Source organism: Haemaphysalis longicornis, unplaced genomic scaffold (assembly GCF_048455015.1).
Source record: "Haemaphysalis longicornis isolate Haplotype H1 unplaced genomic scaffold, Haemaphysalis longicornis Haplotype H1 scaffold_7, whole genome shotgun sequence".
In the NCBI taxonomy this organism is placed as follows: domain Eukaryota; kingdom Metazoa; phylum Arthropoda; class Arachnida; order Ixodida; family Ixodidae; genus Haemaphysalis; species Haemaphysalis longicornis.
In genome coordinates this window covers 122,486,708-122,501,718 of record NW_027526422.1, presented here as the reverse complement: position 1 = coordinate 122,501,718, position 15,011 = coordinate 122,486,708, and the positions used below count along the sequence as shown (strand labels likewise).

Sequence of the window (15,011 nt, the reverse complement as noted above, 5' to 3'; positions counted from 1 at the left end):
TAAAGCAATTTATAAGGAAATAGAGGAAGCGTGGCAGGCGCGTGTCTCTAAATAATAACATTGTTACGATATCCTTCAGCCATACATTATACATTAACCGACATATTTTCATTTAGATATCCGCAATTTCTCGAAGCAAATAAAAAGGCGATCTTCCTAACAAATTATTTATCCGTATTATCGGTAAAGAGTTCTTCGGTAATTCTACGAATATATATTCTAATTTTTCTGCTTCGTGTACCACGCGTAGACATGTAGGAATCTAACAGCCTTGCAAATTGGGTCATGTTAAAGGTCTATGCTGACGTATTTCGTGCAACGTGAATGGTGAAAGACAACACATGGTTTAACAAACCTGCCCGTACGGTCTACAGCATCGCTCAGCATCGCCACAAGCTACGATCCTAAGGCCAGTCCTACAGCACCATTCTTCCGTGACGCAAGCAAAGTGTGGCAGGTAATGCAAACGAGAATGAAATCAATGGCACTAAAGGAAGTTTGTGCCCACGCATTTGCAGGCAATTTCCAGACGTGTGTTGAATGTGTAATAACCACAACCAATCTTCAAAAAAGTGACCAAAAATTACGCGAAACGTACGAATATGCCACCATTATTACCCCGCTAAGTATTCACATTTGCTCGGTGAAGATGCGGCTATAAATGTTTCATCGGGTTATCTGTTTCTTACTCTCGCTTTTACGCACACGCTTTATTATTTAAAATTTTGATTTGGTTGATTCTAATATACTGCATCATTTTCAAGACAGGTTCGATTTTGTAAGTGAGACATTTCCGACTCACAGCCTGCCAGTTTTCTGGGTTTCTCGCAGTGAAGTCATTCGGGATTTTCAGAAGGCCAGATGTCGGTTTTTGTCTTCGTAATTATATAAATTCCTAGTGATGGAGAAAAAAAAAATGAAATAGGAAGCACCTTTAGGCAAACCGCAATAACGGGGCAAGAATATGGTTGCTCCGTAGACGAAGGTGCCTCAGTGCCTAGGACATTGCTTTACTGAGACCAGAGTCATTGTTTCGGTGCTGGCCGTGCCAGCTGTTATCTTCCTGGATTGGTAAGGGCGAAAACTCCCCCGCGTACGGTACTTCGGAGCACGTCATTGATGTACAAGGGGTTAAATCAACCGGCATAATTCCATTTGCGCGAAACCTGAACGAGGGTCCTGACAACCGCTGGTGTTTATACCAACATATTTGCGCACAGTTATTTTTGGTTCATTCAACAACGGAGATCATTTACTATATCTACCAAATCAAAGGTAAGATATTTCTTTCGCCGCGTATATTACGTTATTAGGAACGACCCCGGAAAATCCGCAAGCGAGTCGTCGCCATAGTGGACACCTCAACTTAAGAAAAAAATACAGGTAAGCCAAAGCATTACTGGGAGCGAAGCTATGACTGCGTCCTCTAGTGTCGAAGAAAACGGATTAGAGAGGTAGGAGCACTCAACCTGATAAATTAGAGGTGATCGCGTAAATCAAGTTTACTCAAAATCAAGGCTAGGACAGGTCCTGAAGATACCGCGTAAAAAAAACACGCATATGAAAACCACTGCAATGGGCGTAAAACATTGCCTATATCGACAACAAACTACGCAACTAAAGATACTTTTGAGGCATCCAACGCTCTTGGAATTACTGTTTGCGGATTTTAGGTGTTTCTAAGTGCTATAAGTTTATTGAGAGTTCTCACTAGCTGTTTCACCATAAAGCTTGTGTTTTATAGAGCAGTATGTACTGGCGGAAGAGCTCAAATCGACATATCGCGCATAAATTTATTCCTACGTGAAATATATTTAAACACTAGTAAAAACTGTAGCAATGTTTTCTTCGTACTTGTTAGTACTGCGCCATGCCGAACGCCAGAAATGGGCTGTTTGTCAGTTTCCAAAGGAACATAGCGAATATGCCCAGTACAATGCAATCGTAACGGTCCAATCCCAGAACCTATTGTGCAACAAAAATTTGGGGTTGCTTGTAATTGTCTTCACAGCCGTTGTTGTTCCTTTCCCACTCCAATGTAGTAAATACTTTCTGTGCCTGTACATATTTTGCGAGGATATTTCGGGACACGTTTCTGTTGAGGCCAGTTGAACATTTTGAAATAATTTGATATTTTCCTGCATCGTCTATACCCCAAGCGAAACAATCGCATGCGCCAACAACGACCTCGCCCCAGCTTTTTCTACTGAGTACATAACAATCGAACGAAAAGGCTGGCTATACCTTCATAACAGACATGTACAAAAGGACGATGAAGGAAAGTCCGGCTTTCAGACAGGCTGACTTGTACAATTGTGTCGAGGCACAATGACGTCCCTCAGACTCATCACGTTGGTTGCGTGTATTGTTGGTAAGTGCGCCTCTTTCGTGCTTCCCTCTATTTGCCGTGCCACGTCATCTGTAGGAAGATTAAGGGACATGCATGCATAACGGTGACTGAAATGGCGACACCCCCCTGTGCTGGCGCAAAAGTAGCGTTATCAGCTATCTGTGTATGGCTAGTCAAAGTGAGGCTACTCTTGCATACTCTGTGGTCTCCTTTATTGCTGAAATTTAGACTTTTTTAGGTGATTACGTACGGCAGAATTGGTGAGTGTTAGATTGCAATAACAGCTAAAGTTTGTTTTGCGATTCGCTCACATTTTTATTCTGAAACATTTCGTAAGTCTTCTTGGTTACTTGGACCTCAGTCAGTGTGCAAAAATAAATGCCTGACACCAATTGTCTGATGCCTGGAATGGCTTTTTTGGCTGAACCAAATGTCTGAATCTGTACATGCAAAATTCATGTAAATAATTATGAGCCTAAAATATACGTTTGTTGTAAACATCACAAAACAAAATTTCGCAATATAAAAAGTGACACGTTATAATTATGTTAACAAGTCTTACAAATTTAAATAAGGTTCATAACCGAAGAGAAAGTTGGTTATGAAACAAGCTATCTGTTTTTAATTCGAAACATTCGAGTGATTTTCGTTTTGCTGTCAAGCATCATGTCACAATATTTTAAAACTCAAACAACGCAACTGACGCTCAGGGAAGATTGTGCACTGCGACACCAATATCTTGAGTAAATGCAGTCGACGTTGCGTTTTAAGACTTGATGGGAAAGCAAAAAATGACCAACTAGTCACGAATACCCAAAACATGTCAACAAATACTTGGTATTAGCAGACAGCTCTGAACAATTGTCAAATTGCGGCAGTTCCCAAGTCCGGTTGGACAAACGGCATTACAATTTTGGCGGCCCCGTGTCTTGGCGGCCTCATGTCTTCACGTTGGCGGCCCCGTGTCTTCAGAAAAATTCATGGGAGTGTCCCTTGCTCATGTGCGGAAAAACCAGGTTGTCGATGAGTTGCAAATACAATAGGAAGATTGGGTGGGTTAAGAGATGACAAAACTATCTACACTCTCGCATCTCTCAATACCGGTAAGGGAAAATGATGCATCGGAGTAAGCGAAAAAGAGTATCTCGCAGAAAAGTGAGCGCCGTGATCTGCTACGTGGACAGCTCAAGGGAAAATGGCAGGCAGGGGCTGTAGCGGTGCGGGATGAGCAGCGCGTCATTGCGCTGATGGCATACCCCCCCACCCCCCGCCACTCCCCCCACCCAAATTGATTCGAAATGGCTGGGCCACGCGTTGGGCGTTATCGCATGGAGCAGGCACCTTATAATAAGCGACGCCGCATGTCTGCGCCCGGCCGATGCTACAGCTTTCTACAGCTTCGCTAGTTAAGCAGCTGGACGGAGTGCATGGGCGCGTTTATAACTTGTCCAAATTGCGGTTTACGGCATTAGAAATCATGCGAAGCGAAATAGGCATGTCATAGCTCGACAGGGTGGTATTGAAAATAAGATTAATGGTTGAGACATCTAAACCCAAGATCAGAGAATTCAAAACTTCTCCTTAGCACATGTCACTAAATTCACCTATCTCCACATTAAAAACTTTAAAGCCCCCTGGTTCAGTAATATAGGCAGCCGCTGTGTTACAATTTTTATTTCGGCCTAAGAATTTGACGTTATGTACAAGTGCAATCAAAAAAGTTATATGGCTCTTAGCACAGGCCACCGCACCTACTTAATGCCAATGCGGTAAAAAAAACGCCGGTGTGTTCGAGATTTCGACGCACGTTAAAGACCCTCACGTCGTTGAAATTAATTCGGAGACATCCACTACGGCGTGCCTCAACGCCTGTGTAGCGTCGGCACGTTGAACCCCACAATCAATCAATCAATCAATCAATCAATCAATCAATCAATCAATCAATCAATCAATCAATCAATCAATCAATCAATCTATCTATCTATCTATCTATCTATCTATCTATCTATCTATCTATCTATCTATCTATCTATCTATCTATCTATCTATCTATCTATCTATCTATCTATCTATCTATCTATCTATCTATCTATCTATCTATCTATCTATCTATCTATCTATCTATCTATCTATCTACCTACCTACCTACCTACCTATCTATCTATCTATCTATCTACCTACCTACCTACCTACCTACCTACCTACCTACCTACCTAGTACCTACCTACCTACCTATCTATCTATCTATCTATCTATCTATCTATCTATCTATCTATCTATCTATCTATCTATCTATCTATCTATCTATCTATCTATCTATCTATCAATCAATCAATCAATCAATCAATCAATCAATCAATCAATCAATCAATCAATCAATCAATCGATCGATTAAAGCAATTAACATATAGATGGCATCGATAAACGTAAGAAGGTACTGGAAGAGCACAAACTTAAAAAAACCTCATCACCAAAGACAAGGAATCAAGCCTACACAAAACATAAAGTGCAGTGAATGTGTCAAAATTTCTGAATGCTGCGAAACAAATCGAAAGGAGTAGTTATCAAGGCAGAACAACGTAAAGGCGTTTGTCAGCCCACTGTGGATCAAAAGTTCCCGAAATGCTTTGTCGTGGGCCACTGAATCAAGACTAAGAGACAATTCATACTCCATAAAATAAAAAGCTCGTGCTTAAGAATAATAGCCAACCCTTTTCGTTGGATTTCCACTTCTTTTTAGCTCATAATCAACACCCTTGTTGATTGTTTTTTCTTGCTCAAGAATGTACCCGTTATGACACTGGGGCAACAGCTGACTAAAGGGGGATTTCAAATTATCGCTAATTAAGCCAGACACGGCACTAATGTTTTTATCACAGTTTGTTTTCAATGTAACGCCGTTGTGATTATGAATTACTATACCATTTATTTATTTATTCCTTTTACCCTTGCCAGATATTTGGTGAATGTGCCATTCAGCACATGGTCACTCGTGGCAATTTCCGTGTTATTTATTCTCGTTGAAGTTGAATTCGCGAAGGTAGGTTAGTCCCAAGTCGGAAGCACTAAATTATGATCTTTTGCCTGGAAAGCTAATGATCGGCGCGCGCTAGCTGAAAGCAATATTCGGTTCAGCACCACCACCTGCTCTCAAGGATTGAACCCATGTGTTCCCACACCTGTCACTTCCCCAAGCATGTATGAGATTCTAATTCACGACACATCAGGTGCTGACCAGCATACCTCTGCCAGTAATGAAACCTGTCGTGTATTTTCTAAAGAAACGTTTTATCAGCATGTAACAAAAACGGACGTGACCAATGGCCAAGTTGTGTATTTTCTAAAAAAACTTTTTATGATTATGTAACTAAAACGGAAGTGGGCAGTGGTCCAGTTGTGTCGTACCATTGTCCTCATGATGTGTTCTTCATTGCATCGTTCTTTCTTCGGGATGTTGCTGTTGCAGGTAGGCTTGAGCAATCGCCGCTGTTAACCCTGCGTGTACGCTCCGAGTGCTTCCGTGATTTGCTACTCTTTCCTGTTAGCACGCTCAAATTACTTCTCTGCATTGCCTTTAGTGGCGTCATTATGTACTGCGGCTACGACTGTCATCATCTCTGATCCTTTGTTTCTTTATTTTTTTACTGTTTCCTTCTACGCATTTGTTAGCTGTACATGTCTACCAGTGTTGCACCCGTAAATACTACACCGCTTATTTGCAAGCCCAAGTTTTACAGCTAAGGTGGCCTGCTCTCCCGTATGACCTAAATTGGTTGGATTTGTCGGGTCGGGTCGACAAAGAATCGGACGCACGTGCTCTAGAGCAACGCGCTCACCCCAGAGGCACTGTAAAATGCTGAGTACCTTTCTATCGAACATAGTAATCTTGGTAATCTAGGGGAAAATCGCACAGAAATTGTTCCCTTAGCCAACGCTATCATTGAGGAGTTCATTTACTTGGCACAATTAGTTCACAGTGAAATTGCAAACATTACCGAATTCCCCTCTGTTGTCAATAAACGGCCGTCTACGGAAAGAGTGTGGTTAAGGAAAAGGCCGGTAACTCTTGTCTTATCCAAAGTATTCCCAAACAAGTTATATCGTAAATGATTTAGAATTAATATGATCAACAGTGGTTCCTGCATGTGTCTTTGTTCGACAATTATATAGGAAGTCGCTACACATAACTACCAATAGTTATTGACCCATGAAGCTTCCCTGGTCCTCCCTCTTGTTAGGTGGAAAGGCTTCAATTTTTTTCCGTGGGCGTCAGCACAGGCTACTAATGCACATTTCAAATTAGCAGGCCGCAGTGTAATCACTACGTTCAGTTTCAGTTTCAGTTTCAGTTTCAGTTTATTATTCATTCCAAAAAAGTAGTACAGTAATATTATATAAAGACGAGAGGCCCAAAGTTAAAAACTGTAACGGGACCCTCGATGCATTACAACAATGAATAAATTAGATAAAGTGAACAAGCAACGAGTGAATGGCAATCAATTACACAATATAATAGGGTGAGTAATCATTATAAGCTAAGTGACACATTAGGCAACGAAAAGCAACGCAAATAAGGAAAGGAGAAAAGAAGAAGAAAAAACGGAAAATAATTACATCAAGTTTAATGGCGGACATTGTCAATCAAAATACAATTATCTAAATAGCATAACCAAAAACCCAATGCCTCCAAAAAGCGCATAAACAGGCGGCTAATAATTTAACAGAAAACGTTTAAGCGACTTTTTGAATGATGACAATGTAGGCATCGTTTTAACAAAAAGAGGCATGTCATTCCATAAAGTAATGGCCGCAAAGGCAGTGGTCATTTTCCCATAATTTGTGCGCGATGCGGGTAGCAAAAAGTTAAGGTTCATTGCAAATCTGGTCATATTGTTGTTTAAATAAGCTATGGGATTGTTGGTGACAAATTTTAAGTGCGAATCCACTTCTTAAGCGAGCCTGAATCGTCCGCCGCCGTCGTCCGCATAGCAACAGCTGCGGGTGCGCGCGCTCCTCGTCTTCCCTAGCAACGGGGGGAGATGGGCGCGCGGTACTCTCCTCCTCCTCTCTCCGCTCAGTGACTGCGGGTGTTGGGCGCCTCCTCTCCACTTCGGGCGGGAGAGCTCTCGCTCGCGTAGCGGGCGCTCCGCATTCCGACGCGTGAGGGCGCTCGTGTAGCCCTCGCCGTAACGGCGGGCGCTACTCTCCTCCTCCTCTCTCCGCTCAGTGACTGCGGGTGTTGGGCGCCTCCTCTCCACTTCGGGCGCGAGAGCTCTCGCTCGCGTAGCGGGCGCTCCGCATTCCGACGCGTAAGGGCGCTCCTGTAGCGGCCGCGTGGCGCGGGAGGGTATTAGTCGAGCGCGCGCCGTCGTCGAGAGCGGTCGCTGGTCCTGCATCTCGATAACGATGATGGCGGACCGGGCAACGGTACCAGCAATAACGAGTGAAATATCTTTCTTTGTAGTTGTGTGCGTGTGTGTGATCTCTCGACTACTCATTAAGATCACGATATCCACCGTAATCGCGGACTCAACAACCATGCATTCGCACTTACACACTCTCCCCCTCTGGGAAGTGCGAGGGAATTTTTTATTTCAGCCTGCTTGTAATGGAGTAGTCCCCGCTGGTATTGTCAGTACTAATTGCGTATTGCCGGGGTTCAAATCTTCAAATCGAATGAAAGCATTTTAGGGACGAAGTACCGAAAGGCTCGCGCTGCTGTCGTTTCCTGTCGCTACGGTAAATCAAGTTTTCGAACGAGGGTAAAAAAACATGTATGTAATGAATAAAGCCGCTTCAAAATAAACTAAGAGGATTTAGACTAATTTAGAATACCGCAACATTTCCAGATTTCATTGCAATTATAACTAAAATTTGTTAAATTCACTCTCGAAAAGGGTGCCAAACGCCAGGTTTACTCTTTAAGGTATACTTCTTATCATGCTGTAGCGTTTGACGGGACAACTTACGGCCAGTTTGTCACTAATTTACTTTGTTTAAATCCCGTTCTCACTCAAGAGGGGGCGCACCGCCTCAGGAAGAGCGCGATCGAACTTCCTATCGGCGCTTCTGGGGCGGCCATGGAATCAGCGCGGGCCGTGTGGCTAGAGAGGAAACTGCGCGCGTTGGGATCAGAAAAGCCCTTTCTGCGATGGGCGCTTGCCCATTAGCAGCGATTTTGCGGTAGGAAACGACGCCGCACACTGCATGCTTCGCCCCTCCCCGGGTTTGAAGTTAGTGGAGATGGCCCGAGAGTTTTTGTCCTCACTTTTAATTTCTCGCCAGGGTCGGCCATATTCCAACTATCGCTCGGCCATGCCACAACGCGACCGGATGCTGGCACTGTGGTGAATTTATTTTGTTCACTGTAATATTACCATCTGCGCCTGACTGTGAGAATATATTTCGACTATTCGTTCCTGACGCCGGAGAGCATCCCTGTCTCTCTTTTAAAGGAAGGTTTTGAGAGGTGATATTAATTTCTAAAAATGCGTCAATTCACTTAGTACACAAGGTTGATTGATTGATTTATTGATTTATTGATTGATTGATTGTACTGTTTAAAGCGCCACCGCAACGCAGGCGATGAGGCGCGCCATAGTGGAGGACTCCGGATTCATTTTGGCCACCTGGGGATCTTTAACGTGCGCCGAAATCTGCTACACATGGGCGTTTTTGCTTTTCACCTCCGTGAGAAAAGCGGCCGCCGTGGCCGGGAATTAAACAGGCAGCCTTATGCTCAGCAGCGCAATGCCGTAGCAGCAAACAAGGTTACTCAGCGGAGCTGTAAAGTGGGACCCGTGTATACGCCTCGAGCGCGGCCTGTAGGGGCGCCACTGAAGTCCACCTAGCGGCCCGTTTCGAAAACGGCCGCGGGAGTCGCCGGCCCGCTCCCCACTGTCACCGTTGCTTTCGGGGCCCGTTCACGACGAATATTTACCGTTTGTAGGCGTTGGAAATACATATTTACGTGGAGCAGTCACTCTGTTCGCAAATGTGGTGTGTTTACGAGAGTGTAAATGTGTGTGACGCGATCTTAGTCTGGTAAATTCGGTCTGCACAAGCGCCAGGTGTGCGTCACAGGTCGGCGTCGCGAAACAGGGATATGCATATAGAGATGATTGTGATTCCACTGCCCTGAAATTTACTAACAGTGTCTGTAAGCGTAAGTTCCCTAGATGGTCTTGCCATGGCTATACATTACGAGTAAATCAGTTTTGTGCGCTTATATAACCTAGTGGAGCGCTCATACCTGACAGCACGCCAGTTATGCTTGCCAATATCATACCTCAGATATTGATCACTACTCTGGACGTAAAATTCACAAACATTCTATTTAAGTACGATGGATAATCCAAATACATAATACACGAGATCAGCGCACGACAAAAAAAATAATTCTGGGGCGTCTTGTCGTGAGCTGAGCCCCCGCAAACATTCATATATGTTACATATATCCTCCGCGAGCAGGCCGGAGAAGGGCTTCTACAGTAATGCCCATTCGCGGCTAAACGTTTCTTCGAAGCATAGTCATATGACGCAGGGAGCCTGCAGAATCTAGCACAAACAGAAATCAGAAGCCTTATCAGATATCCCACTCTGCTAACGACATGTGCACGTTTTATCAGTTTTGAACTTGTATACCTCGAAAAATGCGTCCGCCGGAGGATCAGCTGTTAGTTAAGTCTAAAAACTAGAGTGACGTGAACGAGTAGCTTGTGTGTGGGATTACTAAAACGTTCTTTCCTTGATTTTGCTCCGCAATCGTACACAATACCTAAGCGTCCCCCTCGCCCTCCCCATGTCTCGCGAAATAGCAGTGCATTTCGCACACTAGTTGGTCTCGTAAGTCCTACCCGGCTTAAGTTTATACGAACGTCTTTAGCATTTCAGAAGCTGCACTGAGTTTATTTTTTCATTTCTGCACGAGCTATTTTAGTTTCTTCCGGACTTGCAGGCCATTAATTTTTCAGTGCTTTAATTCACTTTTCTTGGTTCTTGCTCTAAGGCATGAGTGCTCATCTTTCACGACGCAGAGGCTTGGAATATACTTAACATTTTCGCGTTGCTTATATTCTTATAAAAGGCACAAGTTATTACCAGGTATTTGGTAATCGCATCCCCGAAATATATTTTTCTACGACGCATATATTCGTAATGAGGTCGCATTCGTTGTACGCGCTACATATCAAAACACACCTCTCACTGTGCCAGTATCAAGTTTAAACGAGGCGACAATAAAATTCACTTTTGCCGGACGTATTCGGAGGTGACAGTGGTGGTATGCTGCTGCCGTCGCCGACGCCCGTAACAGCGGCCGAGAAGGACGCAGAGCCGCGTTCCAGGACAGCTATTGTTGGTGTTTGAGCACTCTACTAAGACGCAGCGGCTTTTGAAGTGACCTAAACGTACTGTTTACTCACAGATGTCACCATAACAAGTTTTTTAGCACTTGGAAGGGCAAAAAGAAGCGAAAGAGAACCAAAACACTGCATGAACCCCTATGGGCCGCGCAGCGCTAATCCCGTCAACTCCGCGGAGAAGCGGCGGCAGGCGGCGCAGCGATCGCAAAGCTCGAGACGTATACCGCCGTTTTACTACCTGGGGATCACATAGTTTTATTGTTATATGGTGCGGGTCTGGGGTGCTTTCTTTCGTTCCGGTTCGTGCTTGCGGCACACGGCATCCTCGGGATTACGCATGACGCGTGGTCTACCCATTTCGAAGTAACGTGCGGCTGGTGTTTCACATTACCTCGTCGACGCTGCTCCTCCCGCACTGCTGCCGCCACTGCGCGCCATTATGGCTTGAGCTTTGCCTCACCCAGTAGCTTTCCATGCGCGCTCTCTACTGTGAGAGACTCTTTTTCGCTCCCTCCGATGCGCCGTCCCCTTTTACCATTGTCGGTATACGCGAGACTGCCGGTGCGCCATATATAAACCCAACGAATCCTTCTCCCCTTACTTCCAACTGCTCTCCAACTTGTTTTTCTTAATGAAGGGTGGGAAAGGGGGGGGGGAGGTGCAATGGGGTTGTTACAGCAGGATTTTGTGGGTACACGGGCCCACCAGATTTTCCTTTCGTGCAGACAGATGAACATCCACTTTAATATTTTTTGCCTGCTGTACTCTTGGTCTACTTCTAATACACAAATTCCAGAGGACATTCCGCATTTCTTAATTTTGAATGCTTATTTTTCCATGGCGCGCTTACAGCGGTTATTTCTCTGAAGATCTGTTGGCACATTTTTTCGTAATAATAAGCTGTTAGAAGCCCTTCAGTTTAGAGAGTTACATGTTGTATACGAGAACCCCGCGTACATGATATTGAAATGCACAAATAGAGCTCTTGAAGTTTTTACCGGTATTGACAAAAATGAGTTTGTGTACTTGTCCATACGCCTTTAAAACACCCAAAAACGGTATTAAAATAAAAGTGGTGACCACGACCATTATTTGCATTTAGGGACCACTGGCATTTTTCAATCTAATACAGCGATTTGAAGCAGCGCAGATAAAATTATCTACGTATTTATTAGTTACAAAAAGCATATTTCGTTGCATTGTTATGTTTTTTTTACCATTTACTGCATCCCTCCCTCATCTTTGAGCTAGCGCGGCTAAATTTACGCCTCGATTAATTCTCATGAATGACAGCTGCCAATGATTTTACCGATGTAGATGCTACAAAGCGGATGTCAATGACACATTCGTTACCCGTATGTATTAATTTCTGATGCACAATTTTGTTTTAAAGTGAACAGTACAAGCGGCAGTCCTGCTGGATCTGGTGGCTCAACGAGCGGAGGCAGCGGAGGGACTGGTGGCAGTGGAGCCGGCGGATCCCCGAGCGGGAGTGGAACTTGGACTCTAGGAGGCTCAAGCGGCCCCACCACATCTGGGAGCTCAAGCAGTGTTGAAGGCGCATCGACGGGTTCCACAAACGAGTCTGAATCTAGTCCATATGGAGTGGAAGGAGGTCTTAGTGGAAGCGACCAGATAACCAGACGATACTTGTATTCACACATTCCAGGAACTGAGTTACTGCGTTACAGATATAGAGGAGAAAATCTCGGTGGCAACCATTGGGACCTATTTGGTAGAGCTATTCAAGGAGGGCGAAGATTTGGCAGCTTGTATGATTTTTATCGACCATATGGACCAATCCAGTACGGTGGAATAATTTCCCGAAGTGGCCCCAGTGGCGGCTACCGTAATAGTGGTTTGTTCAGTGGACAAGGCAGCCAAACCAGCCACTATAATTTTTTACCGCATTCTCCACTGTTCCACCAAGGTGGTCTACCGCAACGGAGTATCTATGAGGCTAATAGTGGCCAAAATGGCTTAACTGGAGGGCATAGCTATTATAGAGTACCCTTCGGTGGACTCTATGGATTGAGAGGAGTGGGCTTCGTTGCACGCCCCGTGATTCAAGGGATGTATCATCAAATTTATGACCCATTCAATGGTTTCGGAAGTTTTGGCAGCCATACTAACCAATACCTGCATATGCCGCAATATCTTCGGTCACATATTCTTAGTCTGCAATAGTGGAGCTTTTCAAACCCAACTTGGAGTGCTCCGTATTTGGGGCAATTTTTAAGCAGTTGCAAAGAAAATCTGCTAAGGGGGTAACTAAGAAGGCAGCTTAAACTGTCATGCGCATGTGGCAGCCAAGGCTATGAGGAATTTTTGTTCGCAGGCAGCATTTTAGCACAGCTACAGGCACCAGAATAGATAAGAATAAATAACGTATAAATAAAAAACAAATACAACGGGAAAGTATTCCCCAAAATTTTTGTGGGTCAGACGGAGAGCTGGGTTAATGTTCATCGGAGGGTGCACCGTGCAGAGACGCCAAGTTAGGCGTATGTCATGTTCCCAATTGCCTTAATATATTGTCGTGCGCATGGCTGCTCCGTGAAATTTGTGGAATAACATTTGAGTTAACACACGTTGATACATGTACACGGGAATTAACAGAAGAATTCGCTGCCTGGAAAAAGGCTGACAATTGCCTTGCCACACCTCCCAGAGCACTGCTGGTTTGGTGAGGTCGCATTTCTTCAAAACAGCGTGATATTGACAGTGTGTCATTTATTTTCTTTCTTATTTTGTTAGGTTCGCGCGCAAACTTGTGTGTTCCTTTTCTGTTTCAATAAATCATTTAGTTCTCAGTGAGCACTTGCCCTGTGTGTTTTCCGCATTGTCTACTCCGCGGTGTTAAAAATGATGTCTAACCAGCTAGCCCCAGATTCCCTTTTGTTGCTTTATGTAGTGCCCAGATCACACCTTGACTAGAACCCACGTATTGTCCACCACATCGGGCAGACGCGTAAACGCTAGGCAGCGGGTTTTTTATCTCTTTTTTTATTGTGGTTGTACAGTTAAACCTAGATGAAATGAACCTCTTTGCAACAAATTCCTGGGTTTCCGGAAGTTTTTAAATTCCCCATTACCAGCCCCATTGAAACCCATGTACTGGCGACCTATATGTAACAAAGGCGTTGCGACGGTTAACCGAGATGTAACGAATTCGTTACGCTGATGAGGCATTGTTTTTTGCAGTGTTCCTGAACAATTCATGGAGAAATGCACTAATTTACGATCTTTGCCTGCACCGCAAGCTACAGTGTGTTTCCAGTGTCAATGTGGTGTCGGTTAGGTGCGAGGCCTGCCTGTCGACTTGTAGTTGCGAGTCTCCCCTGCTATTTGTAATGTCAATTAGTATGTAATGATTTCTGCCATGAGAAAACGGAAAGTTTTGTCTTTTCAAGACAAGCTCGGCGAGAAAAAAGAATGTCGCCGCCCGATACAGCATCCCAGCCAGCACCCTCTCCCCAATTATGAGGGCGGAAAATAGCATGAAGTTCTAGAAAAGACGCCCTTTCAGCATAACTTTAGTCCTTCAAATGGGTTAAGGCACCGGATACCGTAAGAAGGCATATGCGATACTGAAGCTACGTTTAGAATACCAGAGTAAGTAACCTTCCTTCTTTGGAGTGCCGTGTAGTGACTAAGTTTGTAGGAAAGCAGCAGGCGCGAATTACGCGGTTTTTCCCTACAAAATAAATCCTTAAGAGTTAGTTCACCATCATTGATGTCTAGAATTTTGGTTTTGTTTCTGATTCATTCACGCGCGCCTCAACTCGAAACCTGCACGTAACGAATGCTTGGATTTAACGAAAAATTGCGAATTTCTGTCATCTTGTTACATCCAGGCTTAAGTGTAACGGTTTATTTCACGCATTTGGAGGTCATTTACCACCCGTTTTTTTATTTTACTTCATAAGGAATGAGTCGTGCGTTGTTTATAATACACGGTGGTGCTATCAGGCAAAAAAACTACGTTTAGTATAAAGTTTGCCATTAGTTGTCTCAGGGCTGCGCAATCGTGGGGTGTATAAGTGGCGACACTAGTAGACGTTTTTTCTCGAAGATTTTCCGCATATAGTACCTGGGTTCGTGTTGTTTGTTGACGTGAAATGCATTTTGCAATAGCATAAGGCTCCTCGAAAATGAAAATGGTGTTTACAAACTACGCCAGAGAACACACGCCCATAAGTGTTGAAAAAATAAAGGCCAGAAAATCATCGGTTGTTCCTGATGGTATGCTTCACCTACAAACACCAAGAAGTCATTGCTAATTTCGGGTCGCTTAT

General features: G+C 44.2%; 1 long non-coding RNA gene across 1 annotated transcript; it reads left to right on the top strand.

The window, feature by feature from the left end:
- Positions 1 to 1,899: 1,899 nt before the first annotated feature.
- LOC144145019 (uncharacterized) lies at positions 1,900 to 13,530 on the top strand. The gene is made up of 2 exons (XR_013317397.1): positions 1,900 to 2,371; positions 12,107 to 13,530. It is a non-coding gene; the product is annotated as an uncharacterized LOC144145019 (long non-coding RNA).
- The last annotated feature ends 1,481 nt before the right edge of the window (positions 13,531 to 15,011 follow it).